We start from the raw sequence: 26,012 nt of genomic DNA on the forward strand, positions 1-26,012 counted from the left end.
AAACCATTATGATTTGAAAACATAACCACTCTCTGTCTTCTTTGTGAAGCCTAAAGTGACTAATGTTATTTAAATGTATTAATTTGATGAGTAGCCTCTTTTTGGGGTTCCAGTTCATTAGATAACACTTTACAGGCCCCAAATGTGCATGATGAAAGTGTTAACTAAATTGGTAGCAGAGAATGATTCCAAAATGACTTGGAGATTTAAAAAATTGACCTTGCGAGTCAAAACGTGCCTCAACTTAATTTACGTTCCTGATTTTCCCTGCTCCCATTTAGATTGCTGGCGGTGTCCCAGTGCTCCTGAAAGTGGTAGCAGTATGGTAGGGGTGTGACTGTAATTTGGGTTATGCGATTTTGATTGCGAGTTATCAAGAGTTGTGGTCTTTGCAGTTTTTGATGATTTGTTATGATGCAGTGTCAAATTTGGGTCCAAGAGGGCTATGTGTTGAAATTGAGAATTGTAGTGCTGATTCACACATATTGCTTGTGCTTATGGTGAATAATGGGCATGCTGTAAAGAAATATAGTTAGGTTATCGGATTTGTCACAGTCCAAGAGCCAGGGATAGATATAGAGATATATTAGGAGGCATCTGACATTGTCTGTTAAGGTTTAGATTTTGGTTTATGAGGCTCAATTGGCTTCCCCAAGATAAGGACTTATAAAACATCTGTTGTGAGATTTTACTAACTAAGGGGCCCATTAGGATGGCGGGCGGATCGTACTCGCCGGGCCGGTGGTAACCACCGCCGGCCCAGCGGGGGCAATCCACCTGCCATCCGCACTAGAATGACCCCCCCGCCACATTAGGATGGCTGGGGGGTCCATGGCGGACGGGAAGACCGCCCGCCGCTTTTCCGTTGGCATATGGTGGCGGTGTCTGCGAGACACCGCCATCCATATTAGGATGCTGGCGGTCAATGGCCTTTCTACGGCGGCGTTGCCAGCATGGAAAGGCATACGGTCCTTGCATTGGGGGCCCGTTGTGAGCCCTCAGGGTGAAGGGGAGGTGGGGGGTGCACATGGGGGGTACTCATTGCCATGCACTACATGACAGGCACCATGTGGTGCCTGCCATGTAGTGCTTGGCAGTGCCGTGCACAGTCCTTTTCCATTGCGGGCAGGTCTACAACCAGCAGATCCATCCGCATTGGAAAAGGCACAGGATGCGCCCGCCAGGGTGGCGGGCACATCCTAATGTGCATGGCGGGACCGCGCAGCATCGGCGGGTGGTCCCGTGCTCCATTATGGTGTCCGCCCGCCATCGTAATAGGCCCCTAAGATTGGTGTTCGTTGATTTTTTGTGCGCAGGAGTAGACCACAGTAGTCAGGGTGAGTTCCTCCTAGTTGAGAATGTTCTTCATGTGTTCAATAGTACCAAGAGTGTGAGTTTTGGATGGATGATTGCATCGTGATTTGTTAGGAACTGGCAGTTAACCAAATGGAAAATTATAATTTTGAGTTATTTCCGTGAAAAGTGTGAAAATGAAATTCTTAAATAAAATAATGACTGTGTTTAGAAATGATGTGAAAATAGCTGTGTGTGAGTGTGAAGAGCCTCCTCCAGAGCTCACACCCACACACAATATAACTACTAATATTGGTTTACAAACTTGACTCAAATAAAGGAATAGCATCACAGTGAATGAAAGGTGGTTGCAATTTCTCCCACATGGCACATTCAATGTAAGGAAGATTTAGATCTTTCAAAGACACTTGGGTTGTCAGACTACATTGCTCCGGAAACAGATGCCAACCCAAATGCCAAATACCATGATGAAATATCTATGACAGCACCTTTTCACAGGGAGCCAAAACAAAGAATCCAGTGGAAGGGTGACACAATGACTTCCAATCCACACTAGGCAGAACCCAGCCTATACATTTATAGAAGCATTACAAAAAAAGCACAGGTACCAACAATTATAAATTAAGCAATCTGTAACCCAAATTGTACCTAAACTTAGCAAACAAATGTACATTTTTTTATGACATCCTGCAATTTAAAGTAAAACTCTTCATAAACAAAACGGAGTAGATTACTTAGTAATAATAACCAAAAGCATACTATAAAATAAATACTAACATACAAAACTCCCCTTAAAGTAAAACATGATCTTAACCAACTTTACTATTTTTTTAATAATAAACATAATATTTTATTACATCATTCAAAACTTTAAAAAAAAATCCAATCTTAAATCAGAAGGATAAAATAAAATTATATATCAATTATTTTTAAAAGAAATACACCTCACCAATCAAAAAGCTCATAGAACAAGGTGAATTCATAATGAAAGTGATTACAGCACATAAAGTACACTATTCCAAATAACAATTACATAACACTTACATATATAACAAATTATAACATTTCCCACCCAAAACAAATAAATTACATATGACTTAATGTTCGTTAGCTGCAGATCATCCGCTGTATCTATGCAGTCAAAAAGTATAATCTACAAAAAATTGGAAAAATATTTTTGCAAAAGGTCCCCATAAAATTAAAAAATAACACCAATCGAATAGAGATCCACCAATGCAGCCCAAAGTATCTAGGAACCATAAAAACCTGAAAAAGTGTTTAGCAAAAAAAACAGTCCTGGAAAATAGAAAAAAAGTAAATCAAAGTCGAAATTACTGGTTTAATAATAACCAAAAGAGATTTCCTTTAAATACTAAAAGATCAATGCAACTGCTCATAGAACACGCTCTTGTGAAAAACCTGCAAAGTAAACCAGAAACCCCCCCGCAAAAATAATTCTCAAAAGTACATATACATTACACTTAATCATCGAAAAGCAAGTAACATAACAAAAATGGGTGTTTAGAATCCATAGTGATTTGAGAGGTCTGAATGACGACATACCGTGGACAAGCCTATAGGACCAGCATGACATATTATTGTAATCAGGTTGGATTTAATAGTCATCACTAGACATATAATGAACAACTATCAGCATACTTAATGTAAGCCTTGGCATAACGCATACAAGTGCTCTCCTTCGGTATGAGTAATATCAATTACAGAGACCTAGTTCGAAGGTGGCACAGAGCAGCTTTATGGCTCGATGTAACATAGTATTCAGAATGGTTGGTAGCACCTTGATTGTGGCATAACTGTAAGGGTACCATCATGAATATTACTTGATATTACTTACTCTGACACTAGTGGGTGTTAAAAAGCAGGCGAAATACATACCAGAGTGGTCCGCAACTGTGTCAAGTTTGGAACAAACTGGTATGTTTATAAGCAGGCGGGATCATGGCCAAAGCTATAAACAGACGGGTTGAACTACAGTTTCCTGTATTGATGACGTCAGTTTGTAGTCCCGGGAGAGATGCCGTCGGAACAAAGAAATGAGATCTCCAGTGAAGTCAAATTAAATGAGGGCTCTTACACATTATTACATCGAGCGAGCAGGGTGTTGATGAGATAATAATTACTGTTGAGGCTGTTGGGTTGATATATCCAGCTCGGACTGTCAGGACAGATTTTAACCAATGAACAATGGTTTTGCAAGATTAGTGAGACTACAAGTTTTGTCCCGATGACGTAATTTTATAGTTCATTAATTTTTTAACTCATTTTTTAACTCTGCCGGCGATGTCATCAGCACGCGCCTTGACTCGCAAACATGAACAACAGGTGCGTTTTGTGTTTACCGACTATAAAAAGCGACCAACCTGCACCGTGCGTTACCTCTACCCTCGACTCGGATGACGACTGAGGCAACGATGGACAGGTAAGGGGACGTCGCTCTGTTTTGTGTTTTACTCACCTTTTGAATTGTGTTTTACTCGCCTTTTGAATCCAGTTTCATTCGGGTTCCCTTTGAGTCTAGCTTCATTCGGGGCTATTCTACATGATGCCTTGGATGCCCAAATCGTTTTTTTAAAATATGGGTCCTAGATGTGAAGCTTATGTACCAAGGAGGGTACAGAGATTGTATGGATAAAAAAACTTTTTTGACTAGTGTTTTTAAAGTACTATCTGATAAACTTCCATAACATTTCAGAAAATTGAGGTAGAGTTTCCTTTTGTAGTGATTTAGACTCTGGTTCCTCAGTACATATAGCTTAAGAATATAAAATCAAATAAGCTACTGAGACTTTTATTATGTTTGGATCTTAAGGAAGGAATGCTTATGCAGAACGTATCTGTCTATTACAGAGTATAGAGACTCAACAGGAGGAATACAGGAGTGTTGAGGTTGAATGTGAGGACAGGTACTGATTGATTGCTATTTAGGACCAGTCTCTCTATCCCCTTCTTCTACCCTTCCTTCCTTTTTTTAGAGCGGGCCTCGTATTCCTGAGTGAGGTACCAGGTGAGGTCCAGTCCCTGATCAAGACAGGTGAGCAGGAATACATACATTGCAATCTAGACTGTTACATAATAGATTGGGCAGGTTGTGATAGTGTAAAGTAAAAGTTTTCCCTTTGGACTTTCTTACATCAATAGTGGAGGCACTACTCAGGTGTCATGTCAAAGAAGGGATATAGCTTAAGAAGATTTCTACCAAAGCCAAACCAATGGACATACAAGATGCGGAACTACCTAGCAGTGTGCACAATAAAAGCCAATATATACATGAAAAAACAATCTTTCCAAAAAAGTGTCACAAGGGTGATCCAATACACAGCAATGTGAGTAAACAAAGAGCATACATAAAGGAAATTTAGTAAATCAATACATGTTTTATTAAAACAAATTTTAAATTAAAATTGAAGTGCGCATCATAGACACATACAAAATAAATCAATACATAAAAAATTCTATTTATAAAAACCAAATGTCTTCATATGAATATATACACAGATTTAATTAAAAAACAGCAATATATCTCACAATTCTAAACCACACAAGTTAGTTGGAAGGACACATTATGTAATAAAGGCACCTCACTTGTGCTTCAATATTGTTGGTTTGTGTTACCTTAGGACCAGTACCGCTAATCTCACTAAACCCTAATCTTCGGTAATTGGTCCCAGGACAAATACAACTTAGGTAACAGGCGTCGACGCGTTTCGGTGGACAAGATTATAGAGCCACCTTCTTCAGGACAGGTAATTGAGGTCCTTCCTTCCGTGAATCAAACTTCTAAAAATACCTAACAGATAAAAGTGCATACAATCCATAATCAAATTACAGCCATAATCAATTAAAGACAACATCGATTCTCAAGGATTATAGGTGAACATTATGAAGACTTCAAGTTAGCAAATTAAAAAACCTTTCTTTAGATCAAAAATTTCCTTATTAGTAACAAATTCATTCATAATATTACTCATTGTTGTGGGAGGATCAAACCAGGAAAGACATATTTCCGGCTAGTCGAGAAAAAAAAGAAGAATAGAAAAGATTAAAAAAAGACGGGCCAGAGAGGATCCTATATATAAAGGTGGCTATCAATGAGCCTAGTGTAGACTCTAAATGTCAGGTATAGTTGAGTATTTTGAACGAGCAGCCAGCATGTTGAAGGTTCAAACAAATGAATCTGCCCTGAATAATAATATAGTCACTGAAACAGAACAAACCAACATATATTAAAAAAATATTTTTATATATATGTACCTCAAATCGGGAATTTAGGGGGGATGTCTGTAGTCTGTGAGGGTTCGTACACCACTCGCCGTATCCAAATTATAATTCTGCTTGTTCACATGAGTGAAAGGGAAAGGTGTAGATGTGTCTATAGATGGTAGAAAAACAAACCACACTAAATACCATCAAATTAACTGAATTGTGTTAAAGTGTCCAATGGGCAGATGCAAGAAGTACATACTCACTTAGATTAATTTTTATTATCCGCACATCGTGGACTGGTCGTAATGATACACCTCCTTATAGGATAACTGAGACGAAGACACTGTAGGCTTTACACTCTATGATGAAAGAGCATCTAGATTAGGATAGATTTGGATGAGACATTGTTGAATTAGTCTCACATATGTTAGAAAGATAGCCTTGGCTTACCTCTCAACACCCCGTTTATCGATAACCGGTGGTGACAAAATATGGGAGATGATAATTGATACTTAAACTCCGCTTGTTAAAACAATTCGCCAGCGTAGCCTTTCATCTGTTTAATGCTGGTAGGCTATAGAGGAAGAAAATGCCCCTCATTATTGGCGCCAAATAAAATACAAACACCACATAAGTGTACGTTATACCCACTGCAATATTGGGTATCATACTGTTGGCAGTAAAAAACCCCTAGACTGATAAGTTCAAAATAGAGATAGTGCCCTAATGCGTAAATTTATCATTGTTATAAAAACTAATCTATATTATCCAAATTTTTTAGTACTTCACGAAAACGAAAATAAAAACTAAGGCGGTGCCACATAAAGTCCGCATACCCCCAACGGTGCACCCAGCGGTAAATAACCTAAAAGACAAACATTTTACACAGCTACGCGCCCATCGATGCCCTGGTCTGCTATACTCAAGGGTCAAAGAAATATTAATTTGCATCACACTGCCCGTGACTTGCCTGTATAGCTCTACTCGATCCGGTCTTCGTTTCGCCCCCTCGTCTTTCGCGGGTAAACGCAATAGCCGTAGTTTGTATGTCTTAAATACACGGTTCCGGCTCCGACTGCGTCATCCATATGGGACCATCCCCGTATGGGTAGACGGACTCTGTTAGGTCTGAACGGCCGCCATATTGGAGTGTTGTTGTCATTATTCCACTTACTGTGTGGTAGTTAGAATAGGCGAGTGCTCGCACACTATTTAATATTAGACCAGGGCCAAATATTGGTATCTATAACGTATAGGAGCCAAGTCCAGAACTAATTTAATGACGGCTTCCATTATATTCACCATTTTGTATTGGTACCAAGAAAAAACTTCCCGATATTAAGGATACGTATAGAATATACGTCTATAGATGGCGCCATATTGAAATCGGTACCCCGTACTCGAAGATGATGAGAGAAGAAAGAACGAAAAGGCAATGTGATGTTGGTCAAATGGTTGACCCAATATAAATATAGCTTACTGGACATCACAGCTTTTGTAGAAGTCCAAAATGGAATCACAATATGTTGTTTTCAGAACAAGATTTTATTAGAAGTCGCCCAGTGTAACAGATGGGTATAGACGTGATAGAGAGTCATATTCACGTTGAAGACCTAAGGGGATACAGTCCAACTATCCAGTTGAAATGGAGGTCTAAAAGATTAGTCAAAGTTAAACATTATGAATGAGAACCTACACATCACTCAATCAATATATGATATATCAAAAAGGCACTAGTGAACACTAAAGCCAGATGGGCCAATCAGTTCATAGATGTGCACAGTGGCGATCTCTTTATTGTCCTTATCATTATTCTTTCCTGAGACGGTAAGTTTCGTAAGGAACACAGAGTTAATCTACATAGTCAAACGTGTCCAGACACCTCGGTAAATTTAAAGGATCGAAAATTGAAGATTGAAATATGCGGTTATATAGGTTACAGGGTCATGTATATAATGACTGATTTGGTTCTCAATATCACTGTGTGAACCACTATTAATCAGTCTGAAAAATGTGGTTTTAAAACCAAAGCTAGCGCCAAGGGAAACAATTTGTTAAGGTTAGATGGAATTCTACATTACCAATCTCATCCAATCCTCCTTCGTGTTTAGGCCCCTGTCTACACTGTCCAAAATGGATATGTACCATTGTTCCCTATTTTTCCGTTTCTTTTCCATATTGCCCCCTCTTAGGTTTCCACTGATTTTCTCAATTACAAACCATTTGAAGTCTGTATATTTATGTTTCAACAATTCATAGTGTTCCACAAGGGGGGCATTATGTTTCTTAGTTTTCAATGCCGATCTATGCTCCAGCAATCGAAGTCTCAGCTCTCTCCCAGTTTCACCTACGTTGGCTAATCCACACGGGCAGACTAAGAGGTATATCACGTTACTGCTCCTGCAGTTATTCAAGCTTTTGGAGGTAAGAGTAGAGCCATTGTGTGACACTGATTTGGTGTTTAAGCAATGTTCACAAATGCTGCATGATCCACATGGAAAGTTACCTACAACTTTCTGCATGTGTACCGAAGCCTGAACTTGGGGTTTGTTTGGTTTGTAAGTTGTAACTAGATTTTTGCGAATGTTGTCATTCCGTTTAAAAGCAAACAACGGTTTTTGAAGTTTTATCTCCATGCCCTCATTGAGAATCTCCCAATTGGAATTGATAACATTTTTCAGTTTATTACTGATATTTGAAAATTGTGTTACACACACAAGGCGTTTTTCTGATGCTCGTTCCTTCCTACTTCTGTTGTCTTGGTTTCGTTCGAACATACTTTCACGGTTATAAAACCTCGCTCGTTTAAAAGCTTGTTTTATAAGTTTCTTCGGGTACCCGCGATCAAGGAGTTTGCCCTTAAGTATCTCAGAGTGTTTATAAAAATCTTCCAAAATTGTGCAGTTCCTGCGTAGACGCAAGAACTGCCCAAAGGGTATATTATCCCTCTGGGCACGGGGATGATAGCTTTTATAATGTAAGAGTGTGTTCTTGTCCGTGGGTTTTGAAAAAAGTTCGACTATGAGGGTACCTTCTATGTTTTTGATGGTAATATCTAAGAAGTTAACCGACACATTATCATATTGGGCTGTAAATTTAAGATTAGAGTCACCCAGATTTAGCCACTCCAGGAATTCCAGCAGTATTCTCTCTTCACCTTCCCAAATGAAAAATATATCATCTATAAAGCGGCGCCATAAAGTAATATTTTCAAAGAAAGGCGCCGCCTCATTATAGATATGTATATTTTCAAAATTGCCAACATAAAGGCAAGCTAGGCTCGGCGCACAGGTAGCGCCCATGCTCGTGCCTTTGCGCTGGAGGAAAAGATCATCCTTAAATAAAAACATATTGTTCTTAAGAACTAAGGTGATGCATTTGAGAATAAATTCCTTATTTGCTCCTCTGGTTGCCTCAGGGGTTAGGCATTCACTAATGACTCTAATGGTGTCATCCTGCGGGATATTTGTGTATAATGCTTCTATGTCGAGGGTAACCAGCCACTGTGTATTCTCATTGAAGCTGGCTCCCTCGACCATAGAGATTATATGAGTGGTGTCTCTAACATAGGATTTCTGTTGGGTGACCAAAGGTTTCAAAAAAGAGTCTGCATATTGGCTAAAGGGTTCTAAAAGTGAGCCAATGCCACTAACAATGGGTCGCATCGGGGGATCCCTTTCATTTTTATGAATCTTCGGCAAACCATAAATTGCCGGTGTAAGGGCATTATCGTTCCTAAGGAATTTCAATTCAGCTTCACACACCCAACCGTTACGGTCTGCCTCTAACAATGTATCGTTCACGAGTTTAGTTAAGGTTATCAGTCTAGAGTGAGGGACTTTCTGGTAGTGGTCCTCAACCCCCAATAAGGACTGCATTTTTCGGTCATAATCATCAGAATCAAAGACAACAACTCCTCCACCCTTGTCCGCAGGTTTGATAATGAGGTTTGGGTCTTCTTTGAGATTTTTAAGAGCCTGCCTTAAGTCTTTGGACATGTTGTTATTGTCAGGAAAGGCATTGTGAACAATGTCTTTGATCCTCATGTCCACTACGTGTTCAAAGATCTCCACATTTTTGCTGACAGAATTAACCGGGGGTGTGAAGGTGGACTTCCCTTTAAGACCAGAAATATTGACTGGGGTCACAAAATCCCTATTCTCAAAAAATCTTGTTAGTCTGATCTTCCTAAAAAAAGCTCTTAGATCCTTTTCTAACGTGAATTTTTTAACATTGGATGTAGGGGCAAAAGTGAACCCTCTACCTAGGACCTCTATTTCCTCATTAGTAAGTAGTGGTTCTTACTAATGAGCAAACATGTATTGATTTACTAAATTTCCTTTATGTATGCTCTTTGTTTACTCACATTGCTGTGTATTGGATCACCCTTGTGACACTTTTTTGGAAAGATTGTTTTTTCATTTATATATTGGCTTTTATTGTGCACACTGCTAGGTAGTTCCGCATCTTGTATGTCCATTGGTTTGGCTTTGGTAGAAATCTTCTTAAGCTATATCCCTTCTTTGACATGACACCTGAGTAGTGCCTCCACTATTGATGCAAGAAAGTCCAAAGGGAAAACTTTTACTTTACAGTATATTTCGGTGCTCTGTTCCTTTGGATGTTATTGAGCCCCTCTCCTTGTTTTCACAGGTTGTGATAGTTACAATTGTTAACAATAGAGGCCTGTTGGCCCATTTATAAGTGGAATTCTTTAGGAGTATTGGATGTTTTTCTTTATTTTTCTTGTTTCTATCTAGGTGCCATCTGCATCCCTTGAAGTGGAGGATTTGTAAAGTAAGTTTGTATTTGTTCCAACCTTGTATTGTGGTGATAACAATACATTTTAGAAGATGTATTTTGATTTGGACACCTTAAAAGTCACTTCTGTGTTTATGCAGTAGCAAACTATTGACTTAGACAGGTCCTGAAGAAAGCCTCGGGCATTTTTACCTAAATGCCTGAAACATGTCGACCTTAATAGTAAGCAGTTATTTATGAACACTGCTTTTTGCACTGTTTTTATGTAGAGGGTTAGGGGATATCTATAATAAAATTAGTGTTTCTCCTAATAACTTTATTTTAAAATTTGCACGCACTATTCATGCACTGCACGGGCTCTCAGAGCTACTTGAGAATTCCTTTGTGATAATTTTTTGAAGGAATAAACCATCTGTTCTTTGTGTGTTTCTGGCTCTCCCATTCTGACCCAATTGAGAGAGTTTTCACAAGAAGATAGCCTCTATGGTCAAGAGGTATATCTTTTAAATGGGAGGATGACCAGATGATAATACTGGTCACCAAGGTAGTTGATGAGAATCCAAACTCTGCTTAAGGGTCCCCTCTTTGTGGTTTTCACAATACTCCTGATTTCCATTTTCCTTTTTGGTATTTGTTGGTATTTTTATTGAGACCCCCGGTTCAGTGTGTAGTTGATATGTATGATTTGGGGAATAGAACTGTGGCAGGTTGTTGAAATATCCCTTTGACCCTAGTTCTCTGAGTGTTTATGGCGACAGTTACTTTACCCAAGAGTCACATCATAGGAGTTGGCTCAAGAGTCATAGAAATCATGAGGGGGAGTGAATGAAACACATCAGTCCAAAACATGGCTGTGGGAGGGAGGTCCAAGTAAAATGTAGGAAGTCTGCTTCTGGGAAACCTCATTTGGGGCAGAGGGAGGACCTATAGGGGTTGAGTCTGGCTAGGGCAGCAGGGGTGGTATATGATCTGTGCAACAACAGAAAGTGGAGTAACTTGTGACGATGGTTGGGTGATTCTAGTTTAGTTTGCACACAGCAAAAGGAACAGTACTTGTGAGAGATGGGGTGGCATAGGTCTTTTTACCCACCAAAGCCGTATCTTGCCATCTGGAGTGTGTCTGAGGGCCATGTAAGTGCGATAGAGTTTAGCGACCATGTGAGTCCCCTCTGAGTCTGAGATTAACAACATGAGGGGAGTGAAGTCATCAGGAGCCAGATGGTAGGAGTGTTCCATGTAGATGGCAAAATATAAATGTATCCATGTACATGGTGTCAGTGAACCTGGCGTCAACCGAATGTCAAGAACAACTTTATTCGATTGCTGTTTCAGACAATCATAAAAGCACATAAAAAGAGTACACAGTTCATTACACAAGATAAAATACAAGAAGAAAAGGTATTATGTACAGTTCATTTTAGAATTGAAAATTAATATTAATATACCCATGCATCTTTCTGACCTCAGTGCTTAGATTACCATGCATTTCCTTAGACTGAGTACTTTCTTTAAGAACGTTACTATCCTACATACTCTTTGTTTGTTGTCCAGGAATTGTAATACAATGAACGCCGGGCGGCATTTTTGAATCCCCAGCGATTTTAAAATTGAGAGGATCCATACTTTCCTTAATTCAGTGTAAAATCTACAGAATAGGACAATGTGTATAGAGGACTGTACTGAAAGATCATCGCAAGGACATTGCATTTCTTGGGCCCAGCCGTTCATTTTCGGAAAACTAACAATACCTGCCCTCCTATATGCGGATGACGCGTTATTGATGTCTCGCACGCAAATAGGTCTCCAGGGGGTTTGAGATAGTTTTTCCAATTTTATGAGTAATCTTGGTCTTAGAGTGAAATGAAAAAGCACATGACCGTTGGGGAATAGGTCACCTAGTGAGTGCAAGTCTTGCCTTGTATGTTGGACGATTTTTTCAAGTGTTAAAGGCAACCATGGATTTTGTGAGAGAGGAAACGCAGGGAAATATATGAAATCACTGCCCAAGACCCTGCTAAACTTTCGCCATACCCAACATGCTGTAGATAGCATCTAGATGTCTGAAGGGTCTAGTCTAAGGCCTTGTGGTAACAGTGCTGCAAAGGGTGTTGTACCTGCCAAGTCACGCTCAGGTTTGGCATAAGGTAGGTGGGCATCCGGATGGTACCAATGATATGCAAAATGGGCCTGAGCTACAAGGAAGTATGTTTGAATCTCAGGAACTGTAAACCAACTCCAGTCATAGGGAAGAATAAGGGTGTTACCAGGCAATTCGGGGACTACCGCCTGCCCAAATCAGTTTCAAAATAAATCTACGCAGTGTAGGAAAAAAGAAGTTTGCCGGAGGAATGGGAATGTTAAAAAATAAGTAGAAAAAGTGGGGGAGGACAACCATTTTAATAATAACAAAATGGTCCGCCATGAAAAGAGGAAGCTGGAACCAGCTGTCAATTTGGACTGTAAGTCTCTCAATGGTGGGGCCGTAATTGAGGCAATTCACCTGTTGTTTCTTCCTGTGTAAAATTATTCCTAAGTATTTAGCAGATTTGTTGCACCATTTAAGAGGATAATCACAAAGTCTAGACTTAAGAGCTGATTCCGATTCCGGCCGCAAAACATACCAACCGACAATGACCCGGAACGGAGACGGACCGACACGGACCGGCGCCGTACGACCCGTGCAGTACAATGCAACGCGTGTGAATTACAACCGACACGTACGGAATACAAGCCGTACGACTGAGCCATAGGGAAAACAGTGATTCGCCTGGAAAACAGACGCGATTTGCACCGACCGACACGTACCAGGAATGAACCCAACCGACACGTACCCGCGATGTCCGATCTGCGCAGTACGATGCAATGCGTGTAAACCCAGACCAACTCACACGGAGCCCAAGCCGCATGACCGACATGCACAGAAAACAGGGACCTGAAGCAATAGAGATCTCCGTGACCGACGCGTGTGAAACACAGAAGAAAGTCAGCGTGAACGAGCCGGAGAAGCCCGCACGAGCCAACATCAGCGTCCGTCTCAGTCAGAAGAATGTTTCCTTCATGCCTAGAAAACCCAAAGGAAAAAATACAAAAAAGGACCAAACAAGCAATGATAAAGCCAATAAATATATTAAAACAAAAAACTTGGAACAAAGACACACCCACAACTGCACCTATATAAAGGACACCAATCACTACCATGATCCTTTGCAAATTGAATACAACAGCCAGCAGAAAACACCATCACACAGCAACCACAGACACACTCACAAATCACCCATCACACAACTTTCACACCATTAGCACCTCACCAAAAGCACCCAAATATACAGCAAGCAAAACTGACACTCACCCACCCTCACTTGCATCCTCACACACACATCACTCAACACCACCACCCATCACCATGCCCCCAAAGAAGAATCCAAAGTTCACAGATCGTGAGTTAGAAGTGCTGGTAGACGAGATCATCAGAGTAGAGCCACATTTGTTAGGTACATTGGTCCAAAGGACCCCCATGTCACAGAAAACAAAGATGTGGGTGAGGATTGTGGACAAGGTGAACGCACAAGCACCAACGTTGCGCACAAAGGACGATATCCAGAACAGGTTGTATGACGTGCGCAGGAGGGTCAAGAAACTCATCGAGAAAGATCACGCCTTGAGTCAGCGCACTGGCGGTGGCCCTCCTGCCAAACCAGTATACTTCAGGTCCTGGGAGGAGAAGGTACGGGACATCCTACCACCAGAGAGCGTCCATGGTCTAGCAGACATACCAGAGCCTGGTGAGTACACAACCAACATACTCAATATTGTGTGGCAAGGGGACAGTGAAACCAAGCACCGTTAGCAAAGCCACAGTAACCAATAGATAATCATCCCAAGATGTGTATGCTAGTCAGACAAACACAATACCTGTCATCTCATAGTGACTTGTAACTGTGTCATGACATGTACAAACCTACCAACAAATAGAGCAAGGCAGTGGCACAAAGCCAAATAAACACTGTCAGACAGTTTGCCACCACAAACACACTGCCTCACAGTGCAGCTGACTGACAGGAAGGAAAAGTGGGTATGCAGGTGAAGTGAGTGTATCCAAAAGCATGATGGGGTTTGTAGTCACAGATAATGCTCCCCCTCCAAATTGGCCCATCAAGACCTCTCTGAACCATGCCCACATCACAGGGAGTGGAAAATGAATGACAAGATGGCTGACACTGGGTCCTGCTGTGGGGAGCACAAGGCCCTCGTAGGGGTTGTGCGCAAATCAGAATCAAGACACCACTGACTGACATCCTGAATGACAACTTGCACGCCCTCCAATGGAAGCACGTTTCATGGTGGGATGTCTGGCCGGGTGGGAAGGAGGACTGACAGCTCTGACCATACTTACCAGCGTGTGTAGACACACACACCCCTCAACACAAACTCCACACAACTCACTGGGTAGAATGCATTGACTCACACTGTAGTGAAATAACACCCAAAAATACACCGCACTGGGTGCTGCTGTGTGAAGCACAGAGGCTCTCTTTGGACTTGCAGCCAAACAAACACCAGGACTTCACAGTCAGCCATCTTGTCATTGCTGTCACATCTCCTCACAGGGAAGCAGAGTCAAAAGGAAGGAAGTATGGGCATGCTGGGAAGGGGTGGTTTAGCCAAGAGCATGATGGAAGTTGCAATCAAAAGACATTCTCCACCCACCCACATGGCTCAGCAAGCTCACATTGAACGATGCTCACATCACAGGGAGTGGGAATGGACTGACAAGATGTCTGACACTGGGCTCTGTTGTGGGGAGCACAAGGCCATGCTGGGAACTGTGCACCAACAAACACCAGGACTGCACAGTCAGCCATCTTGCCATTGCTGTCACACCCCCTCACAGGTAAGATGAGTCAAAAGGAAGGAAGTAGGGGCATGCTGGGAAGGGGGGTGTAGCCAAGAGCATGATGGGAGTTGCAGTCACAGACATTCCCCACCCACCCACATGGCCCAGCAAGCTCACACTGAACCGTGCTCACCTCACAGGAAGTGGGAATGGACTGACAAGATGTCTGACACTGGGCTCTGTTGTGGGGAGCACAAGGCCATGCTGAGAACTGGGCAACAACAAACACCAGGACTGCACTGACTGACATCCTGAAAGTTAACCTACACCCACTGCAATGGTGAAACGCTTCATGATGGGATAACTGGCCTGGGGGAGAAGGAGGCCCTGACTTGAAACCAAATAACACCGATGCTGACCATACACACACCTTCTATGCTAAAACACATTGCACACGTGGTACCAGTCACTCGCAAAGATGATGCCCGGGCAAGATGTCTGACACGTGGGCCTGAGAAATGATGTAGCTGAAAATCACACATATGCACTGGCCAAACAAAACACGGTCGCACACACAGCCATTGCAACCATATGGTCAAACTCACTGTCTGGGGATACAGTGTCCAGGGGTGCCCCCTTGCCTGGCTGGGGAGGTGTGTCTTGCAGATGACAAGTGTGGAGAGCCATATATAGTACATGCACAAAACACACAGGAACTCACATATACATCATTGACAGGGGACATCTGACAGTGAATGGAATGGACTCACCAATATGGCCGACACCATAGCATGGTCTCATTCACACTCGGTGCTGTTGTGAGCTGCATTCCACTCCTACATCGTGCTGCAACATATGCATCCTTCACACAACACACCACTCACTGACATAGACACTGTAGACACAAGGTCTAATATGGACTGCATTGGTGGAGACATGCTACTCCACAGCAGCCAAACTGCAACACACACACCACCGGCTCTCACTCTCATGAGCATTGAAAAGCCAGAGTGCTACCTTGCACAATCCATGTCACCATGGAGAACATTGACAAGTCAAATCACATGCACGTACAAAACTCAGCACCAGACTCATTAACGATGGTGACATCATCACTTGTATGAAATGAGATGGGAACTAGGAACATTGTAAAAAAACACTTTCTCCAAAGAGATCACAGGCCTACCGGACTGTGACCATGTCGTACCAATACACCAATGTGACACACAAAGACTAGCAAAATCTGCTACCACACATGCCCCAATCTTACAACATATCCTCAGTGGAATTGCACGTATGTCCTTGTTAAAGCTCAAATGTGTACAGGGATGACACACCTGTGTCAGCAACGTGATGGCCCTTGAGTAGTAATGGCCATGTACAGACACATCTATACATGAGCTGGGCAAGCACACACTTCGACATGCACATTGAAATGTTTCATTTTGGCTGGGCAATGTGCCACAACAATATCAATCTCTGTCCGTGACAACCTTGGACAAAGCAGTGTAAAGGCACGCATCCTGACGTACAGTAGAAAATGTCATGTATGTGAACCAATGATGCCTGTAGAAACATAACCTATACTATGTGTCTCTTCCAAACACAGGTGGTGCTGGGGACACAGCACCAAATGAAGAGGAGTCCCTGTCCCAGACTCTGGTGGACCCTCAGCTCTCTGGTGTGGATCCGTCTCTGTCCTCTTCGGATGACGACGAACAACCTGGCAGCTCCGGTGTGAGTCATCATGCAGCACCAGCAGTACCAACATCTGCACCCCCTGTACCCACGCCTTCAGCATCTGGCAACAGACAGGGCAACCCCGCCAACACGGACAGACCAAGGCCACAGAACACCAACAGCACAGGGACACAGGACCCCCAGGAAGCTACGGACAACACCACCAGCAACAACACCCAAGGGGGCCCAGTGTCACCTGTGCGTGCCGCCGCAGGTCCTGCCCGTGTGGATAGGGGTGCTGGGAGGGGTGGTAGGCAGAGGGCGTGCCTTGCAGAGGGGTCTGGACTGCATGATGATCCCCCACTGGCACGCATCATAGATGCGTACCAGGAAAGCACCGGAGGATTCGGCCAGGTAGAGGGGATCCTCATGGACATTCAACAGGAGCAGGCTGCCCACCATGCCCACATGGAGGCAAAGTGGGATGCACTTACTGCGGTGCATTGGGACATACTCCAATGCCTCCGCCAGATAAGCACAAACATGTCCACACCTCCCTGTGTGGCCACAACATCTGTTGTCACACCATCTGCCAGTGCCACAGGGAGGGAGGATAACTCTGGCGGAGAGTCCCCTGCACCGCAGACGCCTGCACCTGAGGACCCCCCCCCCGAAGAAGAAGAGGGGTCGTCCGAAGAAGGACACGTGAGACGCAGATGTCCCTGCACATCGCCCAGGGCCTCTAAACCTGTTCTGGACAATGTTCTTTGTGCGCAACCCGTTCACCTTGTCGTATCTGACACAACTCGCCTACATGACATGGAGGGTTCATGTTGGTCCATTGTAGCAGATGACTGTGGACTTTACTCTGGACATTTCAGCTACCAACACTTCCAATTCTACTGTGAAGTTTGGATTCAAAACCGAGTGTACAGCACCCACTATCCTGTGCACGTCCATTTTCCCTTCTAATAGCACACATTTCTCATGTATTCCTTTCTGATTGGCCTCGGAAATCTCAAACTTCGTGAATAGATCACCCCTTAAACTTAAAATCATTAATTCTAGTTGTGACCCTCCTGTAGTTTCACCCCTACTAGAAATGTCAGCACTTTGTCTGACCGAGGAGAGATTTCCATCAGGTTTAAGCACCGTTGGTGTTAACTGTATACTTTAGGGCAGATCCAGCATACCAGGGAGCTGAGCTGTTTTACAGGACTGAACCATTGCGGAGGACAAACCCTTTGGAGACAGGGTATTTTCAACCCTAGGTAACTCTGTCATATTATCTAGGCAGACCTCCCTCTCCACTCCAATATCTGTCGTTAATACAGCAAACCGATTTTCCAATAGGAGGGGAGAAGAGCTCTGCTGAATACCTGGCAGGTGCCCTTTGGATACAGCCACCTGCTCCATTATTTTAAAGTAGGATTTCAGTGAAGGAGTCATCTTAACCATTGGGCGATATAACTTAGCGTCTCTCCCTTTTTTTTTGTATCAACAGTTTTTACTGTTGTTTTTTTTTTCTTGGGGTTATTGGGAGCACTCCCTCAAAAGACCCGTCCTCCACAACCAGTTTTTCCTTGTTTTTTATCTCCAGATGTGAACGCAGCTGGTATCTATTTTTGAGGGGGAGGAGCTGACCCCCTTTATCGTGCTGTTGTGTGTCAGTCTCTTGCTGTGTTAGTTGCTGTTCATTCCAGCTTGTGTCACATGTGTCTGTTGTGCTCCCTCTCATCTCACAATGCCTGATTGCCCACTAAGGGGGGCCCAATAATGGGTTACTTTTGTATGGCACTGTGTCCATATCTGTCTCACTGTGGTTCAGCCCCCCTCATGTGTTGTGTAGTTGCCTGGGGATACTGAGACACACACACACATGTTGTGTCAGATGTGCAGTGTGAGGTTGCCTGTTTGTGTTTGTGCATCTGCATTGGTATTGCTGTTGTGGGCCATTGTCTGGATGTTGTTTTTGTGATTTTCCCTGCTGTCCCTGTGAGTCATATCACATCATTTTGCACATTCATCCTGGTTGTTAGGTCCCATTGCTGCCAAGGAATTGGAGTTTGTGACCTGACACCTACAGTCTACACAGGTTGTTTTGATTGGTGTGTCTATTCTCGTGATGTGTGTATGCTTTGTGATGGGCACTTCTGCTTATGTGTCATTGTACACTGTATGCAATGTCAGCCCTCATGGGTGGTGCTTGTCTGCACATGGCTGAGAGTATGTTAGGGTTTCACAGCACTGTTAGCCTCACTACATCTCTATGGGTATGGGACACAACCACTACTTTGCCACAAAAGTGTTTCATGTGTTGGGAGCAGGAATCATACCTGCTGTTTGGCATTTGCAGCTTTGACCATGATGACACTTACCTTTTGGTCACTGTGATGAGGGGACATTTAGACCCCATTGCCACAATGCTCAACATTTGCTGCAGTTTGGAACCCCACACTTAACTTTTGTTCTACACAGTGAGGGGGTGTTAGTGCACATTGACACAGTCCTATAGTGATGCTTGCCTTGTGTAGGCCACACTCAGTTTTTGGTCAGACATGTGATGGTAGTTACATTGTATGTTTGAAGTCATTATCACTGTTGTGGGCATTTGTCTCAGACTACACACTGTTGTCATGATGTTTAGGCGGATGTATTTTGCTGAGATACCTAATGTTTGTGTATGATGGATGTGTGACACATCACCCATCCTATGGGTGGGGGTGGCAGTAGTGCTGGGCAACAAGTCCCCTATAGGTGGGGGTGGCAGGAGTGATGGGCAACATAAGCCCTATGAGTGAGGGTGGCAGGAGTGATGGGCAACATAAGCCCTATGAGTGGGGGTGGCAGGAGTGATGGGCAACAGGTCCCTATGGGTGGGGGTGGCAGGAGTGATGGGAAACATAAGCCCTATGAGTGGGGGTGGCAGGAGTGATAGGCAACAGGTCCCCTATGGGTGGGGTTGGCAGGAGTGATGGGCAACATAAGCCCTATGAGTGGGGGTGGCAGGAGTGATGGGCAACAGGTCCCCTATGGGTGGGGGTGGTAGGAGTGATGGGCAACATAAGCCCTAAGAGTGGGGGTGGCAAGAGTGATGGGCAACAGGTCCCCTATGAGTTGGGGTTGCAGGAGTGATGGGCAACATAGTCACTATGGGTGGGGATGACAGGAGTGATGGGCAACACGTCCCCTATGGGTAGGGGTGGCAGGAGTGATGGGCAACATAAGCCCTATGAGTGGGGGTGGCAGGAGAGATGGGCAACAGGTCCCCAATGGGTGGGGGTGGTAGGAGTGATAGGCAACATAGTCACTATGAGTGGGGGTGGCAGTACTGCTGGGCAACAGGTCCACTATGGGTGGGGGTGGCAGTAGTGATGGGCAACATAAGCCCTATGAGTGGGGGTGGCAGTAGTGCTGGGCAACAGGTCCCCTATGGGTGGGGGTGGCAGGAGTGGTGGGCAACATTAGCCCTATGAGTGGGGGTGGCAGTAGTGCTGGGCAACAGGTCCCCTATGAGTGGGGGTGGAAGGAGTGATGGGAAACAGGTTACCTATGGGTGGGGGTGGCAGGAGTGATGGGCAACATAAGCCCTATGAGTGGGGGTGGCCGGAGTGATGGGCAACAGAAGCCCTATGAGTGGGGTGGCAGGAGTGATGGGCAACATAAGCGCTATGAGTGGGGGTGGCAGGAGTGATGGGCAACATAAGCCCTATGGGTGGGGGTGGCAGGAGTGATGGGCAACATAAGCCCTATGAGTGGGGGTGGCAGGAGTGATGGGCAACATGAGCCCTATGGGTGGGGGTGGCAGGAGTGATGGGCAACATAAGCCCTATGAGTGGGGGTGGCAGGAGTGATGGGCAACAGGTCCCTATGGGTGGGGGTGGCAGGAGTGATGGGCAACATAAGCCCTATGAGTGGGGGTGGCAGGAGTGATGGGCAACAGGTCCCCTATGGGTGGGGGTGGCAGGAGTGATGGGTAACATAAGCCCTATGAGTGGGGGTGGCAGGAGTGATGGGCAACAGGTCCCCTATGAGTGGGGGTGGCAGGAGTGATGGGCAACATAGTCACTATGGGTGGGGATGGCAGGAGTGATGTGCAACAGGTCCCTTATGGGTAGGGGTGGCAGGAGTGATGGGCAACATAAGACCTATGAGTGGGGGTGGCAGGAGAGATGGGCAACAGGTCCCCAATGGGTGGGGGTGGTAGGAGTGATAGGCAACATAGTCACTATGAGTGGGGGTGGCAGTAGTGCTGGGCAACAGGTCCCCTATGGGTGGGGGTGGCAGTAGTGATGGGCAACATAAGCCCTATGAGTGGGGGTGGCAGGAGTGAAGGGTAACAGGTCCCCTATGGGTGGGGGTGGCAGTAGTGATGGGCAACATAAGCCCTATGAGCGGGGTTGGCAGGAGTGATGGGCAACAGGTCCCCTATGGGTGGGGGTGGCAGGAGTGATGGGCAACATAGTCACTATGAGTGGGGGTGGCAGTAGTGCTGGGTAACAAGTCCCCTATGGGTGGGGGTGGCAGGAGTGATGGACAACAGGACCCCTATGGTTGGGGATGGCAGGAGTGATGGGCAACATAAGCCCTATGGGTGGGGGTGGTCGTGGTGCTGGCCATACAACCCCTAGGGTCGCCTGTTGCTAGTGGCTAGGATATGGATCCTCTGGGTGTGTGTGACATTTGGCGGGTACGTGTCATTTCTTTGTATGGTGGGTGTCTGACTCACCGTCTGCGCCGTCCGCGTCTGTTCCTGATCCGGTTATAGATGTACAGTACTGGTATGACCTGCACGATGGGATTCATGATGTGTTTGTCTCGTACACGCTGCTTGTTGCTCCGTCTCGTAGCCATTGCAAGCTGGTCTGTCTCGTAGCCTTGGATTGTGTTCTGGCGCGAATCGTACCTGAAATGCTTCTTTTCCGGATGCTGTGACGTGCTGTACGTGGCGACCCGTCCGGTTCGTATGATTTGCGCATCGTACTTGTCCGACCCGAAACTGCTGTGGATACTGCTTCGGGCGACTCAGTTCAGCGTTCAGAGGTACGGCTCGGACGGAGAATGAAGCTTGAATCACAGCCTACGTGTCGGTCGTATTTTTGTCAGTTATGCGCATCGTACTTCCTCGCCCGGACGGACCGGCTCCGGGTTCGAGTCGATTGCAAGGTAAGGCTACGAACAGCTCTTGGAGAGCTGTCCGACCCGGATTGGAATTGACCCCTTAGTGTCATCGGTAAGCGGAAAGAGCTCGGATTTCGTCCAATTAATATGTAGGACGAAAAGGCCATCAAAACAAGTAATCTCCAGCATAAGGGGAGTAGGTGGACCAAGGGATGCTGAAAAAATAACAAAATGTTGGCAGCGGACATAGAAATGATTAACGGGCTGGGTGTAAAATGAAGGCCACGATGCATATGGTTTTCCTGTAGATGACGGACCAACGGGTCCATGGTTAAAATAATAAAACAACAGGGAACCCCTTTCTGTTTTCTCTGGTTGTGCCAAAGGGCTCAGAAAAAGAGCCTTTAACCTGATTATGGGCCACAGGGTAGAATACAGAAGGGAGATGAGGGTTAGGAACCCAGCAGGGAGTCCCAGTCTCCGCAATGTTGCATGTAGAAATAGCCACACTAAAGAATCAAAGGCCGTCTCCAAATCGAGAAGGTTGACAACCACAGGCATTTCGCGGGAGACTCTATTAAGGATGGAGAAAAACGCTCGCAAATTGAAAGAAGTGGACACATGAGGGATAAAATCGGATTGATTGGGGAGATAATCTGATCGAGCAGCAAAGATAGTCTTGTGGCCACAGCCTTGAATAGGATCTTATTGTCAAAATTAAGTAAGGAAAGTGGTCTATAAGAGGAACATAGATATGGGTCCTTGCCAGGTTTAAGCAGTTAAGACATCACCGCTTCATGCATAGTAGGTCGGGGGATCACATTGTCGAGGGCCTCAGTATACACATTTGACAGGCAAGGGACTAGAATGTCTTTGTAGGTCTTATAAAATGCATCTGTGAGGCCATCAAGGCCCTGGGCCTTGGAGTCGTCAAGGGAGTCTATCACCTGAGTGAGCTCTTCAGCGGTGCCATGGTGAGCCAGACAATAGCTATTTCTTCAAAATAGGCCCGCTGCAACGTTTCATCAGAATCCGAGCATGAAGTATAGAGATTCTTGTAATATAATAGTGATACATGGATAATGTCCTCATTAGCAGTCACTCGGGCACCACCATCCAGATGGAGTTCAGTGATGTATTCAGGACCCCGGTTGGGGTGTAAAAGTCGGGCTAGAGTGCAGCCAGGCAGCTCATCCTCGCCATAGCGATGGACCATGGCGTATTGGAACAGATAGGCAACTTCCCTCTTGGCAAGGTCCTGAAACTGTGTAAGAAGGGCTGATCGTCAGGAGTAAAGTGGAGTCAGGATGCTGGGCATTGACCCTGTCAATGTCGGTGAGTTTGGCCTCTATCCGCACCAGGCCATTTCGGATGTTGTGAAGTACACCTGCATGTTTAAAATGCTAATGCCGCATATTTATATGCCTTGAAGGCATACCACAAGACAGCGTGACGATGAACAGAACCCAAATTAATCTCAAAATACTCGAGAATGGAGTCACAGAGTTCTGAACGAAAGTACCCATCCAGTAAAGCAGTACCAGGGAAGGACCACCTCTGGTCCCAGCCACCACCATAGGGGAGGACAATCACCAGCTTCACTGGGACATGATCAAACAATGCATGCTGAAATAGCAGTATGTCTTTGAACCATAGACGGGCGCTCTCAGACTTATACCAGTAGTCTAACCACGTCTACACCGTGTGGGGGGCTGAATAGAAAGTATACCCTGGTGTAGTGGAATGGCAACTACGCCAAGTATACTTAAGAGTATATGTGTCAATTATATCTCCGAGGATGCGCAGGGCCTGTAGATTACTGCTAGGGCATGCACTAGTGGTGTCTAGCGAGGGGTCAACAGTCGGATTCGGATTTCCGCCCACCAGTATGATGTCTGCATCTAGTGGGCGGAGCAGGGCCGACAACTCCTGAAAGAAGTTCACATAGGGTTCTTCCACATTAGTAGCATAAACATTTGGTAAGAGGATCCTTCTTCCCAGTAATGTTACTGCCACCAGGACATAACGTTTGTTTCGGTCTGCTATAGTGCTATGGTGGCTGAAAGGGAGGCTTATGTGAAGGAGTATACATACTTCGAATATATACTATAACTGGCAAAGTTAGCCCCCAGGACGAAGCAGAGGATTGTGGAGGGAGGTGTGTTTCTTGTGTAAATGCAATTTTGACTAGTGTCTAATGCGATATGACAATACGCGTTGCCCATCCAGGGAGTGTTCAGACCACAGATATTCCAGGGGTTAATACATTTTAAATAAGTAAACGTATACGTTATAAATATACAACAAAATCTTAATATATACATAGTAAATAATTCATATTTATCCTGTCTTCGTAATTTAATTATACATTTCATTTTTTAAAATAAATAAGTTATTTATTAACAATGACATCACCATTTTAAACATTTAAGAGTCTATAAAAATATTTGAGCATTTTCCAAAAAAGGCAAATTTGAATACATATTAAATTTAATTATCTTAATAAAAATACATTTACAAAAACAAATTATTACATTTAAATGCCTAATTATTACCAAAATGTCTATCATTAAGATTAGCATTTTAATTTTTTCAATAAAATTAACTTTAAAAAATAATTAATATAATTTATTCATACATTTAAAATACTTAAGTATTATTTAGAAGATGTAATAATTTAACTGAACTAATTTATACATTTTACAATATCAATTTGCATACAATTAACATTACATTTAAATTAAAATATTAACTTTTTGGAAATATCCCCACCTTTACCTACTAAAAAAACGTCTCACTACTAATAGAATATTATATATACATTATATTTGCACCTTAATATAACTAAAAATACTAATTTCAAACATTTCATAATTAAAAATTATCTTACTAAAAACCAAATAAAAACATTATTGAACTTATAAAATCAAACACACTACAATAAAATAAGTAGAAAAACACACATACAAACATCCTGATATTCTTGACACAATATTTTTGAATCATCAATATTTTGTATTCAATATTTTATCCAAACACCCTTGTGGACTGTGGTGGCTTCCCTAATTGAATCCCTGCTTCCCACACCAAGAGAGAGAAAAAAGCAAATAAAGAATTGGTGACAAGAACCACTGATTCACGGACTCAAACTCCAGAGCAGAATGAATGTTCAGAGGGAGAAGAAGATTGCACTCAAGAGTCTCAAAGTCAAGTTGAGACAAGTGCACAGCCTGTGTTGAATGAGGCAAGAATAACCACAGTGAATCAAACAGCTGAAAACAAGAGTGTGCACCACGAAATGTAAGATTGTATAAGCATGTTGTCGATAAAGTGCAGTGGGGAGAAAAGTGGCCAAGAAGGAGTAATAAACTGTGAGTTGTGATGTCATAAGAGCACATTCCCAAAGCAATCAGAAAAGAGACAGAGAAGACTAAAGTTCAAAGTACCTAGCCTATGGTACTCCTCTTCTGAGTGGACTTGCTTTGCTAAAATCGAACATGATCTGAGAGCTTATGAGACTGAGAATCATCAAAGTCCATTTGAGAAACCCCCATGAATAATGCTACCAGAACTAAGATCAACTTCACTGACTGAATTAAAGTGACACATGTCCAGATTCTGAAGTTTTATGTTTTTGCATCCAGTGAAGATATTAGGTCTGTAGCTTCCAGTAGAACAGTAGGACTTTTGCCCCTTTAGCGTATCCAGCTGTAGATTGCAGTTTTCTAATCCTGGAATTAACTGAACTAACAGATTTCCATTGAAAACAAATGAAATGTTTTGCTAATTTGTACCCTAGAATGAACAAGTAGATTTTAGATGTTACTTCTTCCTTTTACTTTGATGCTATAGTCATATTAATGATTGGTTTATTAGTACTCAAAGCAAAAGTAAGAAGAAAAATCAAAAATCTAATTAACTTTTCTGTTGTGCATGCTTCAATTGAAATTAAACCTGACATAGCCTTTTTAATGGATTAAAGAAAATGTATTATGATGATTTTTCAGAAAGATGGTCCTGAAGAAAAACTTTTACACAAGTGTTCCAAAGTTGTGGGAGCAAGCAATTGTGATATATA

At 43.6% G+C, this 26,012-nt stretch overlaps 1 protein-coding gene across 5 annotated transcripts in view; it reads right to left on the reverse strand.

The window, feature by feature from the left end:
* Positions 1-4,778: 4,778 nt before the first annotated feature.
* The window catches only part of LOC146775982 (uncharacterized), a 438,400-nt gene continuing 417,166 nt past the window's right edge, over positions 4,779-26,012 (reverse strand). For all 5 annotated transcript variants that reach the window (XR_014972053.1, XR_014972051.1, XR_014972052.1 and 2 more), the window contains one exon: positions 4,779-5,122. The gene's annotated coding sequence lies outside the window, so the exon portion shown is untranslated. The remainder of the gene's footprint in view (positions 5,123-26,012) is intronic.

This window comes from Triturus cristatus, chromosome 12 (genome assembly GCF_964204655.1).
Source record: "Triturus cristatus chromosome 12, aTriCri1.1, whole genome shotgun sequence".
Taxonomy (NCBI): domain Eukaryota; kingdom Metazoa; phylum Chordata; class Amphibia; order Caudata; family Salamandridae; genus Triturus; species Triturus cristatus.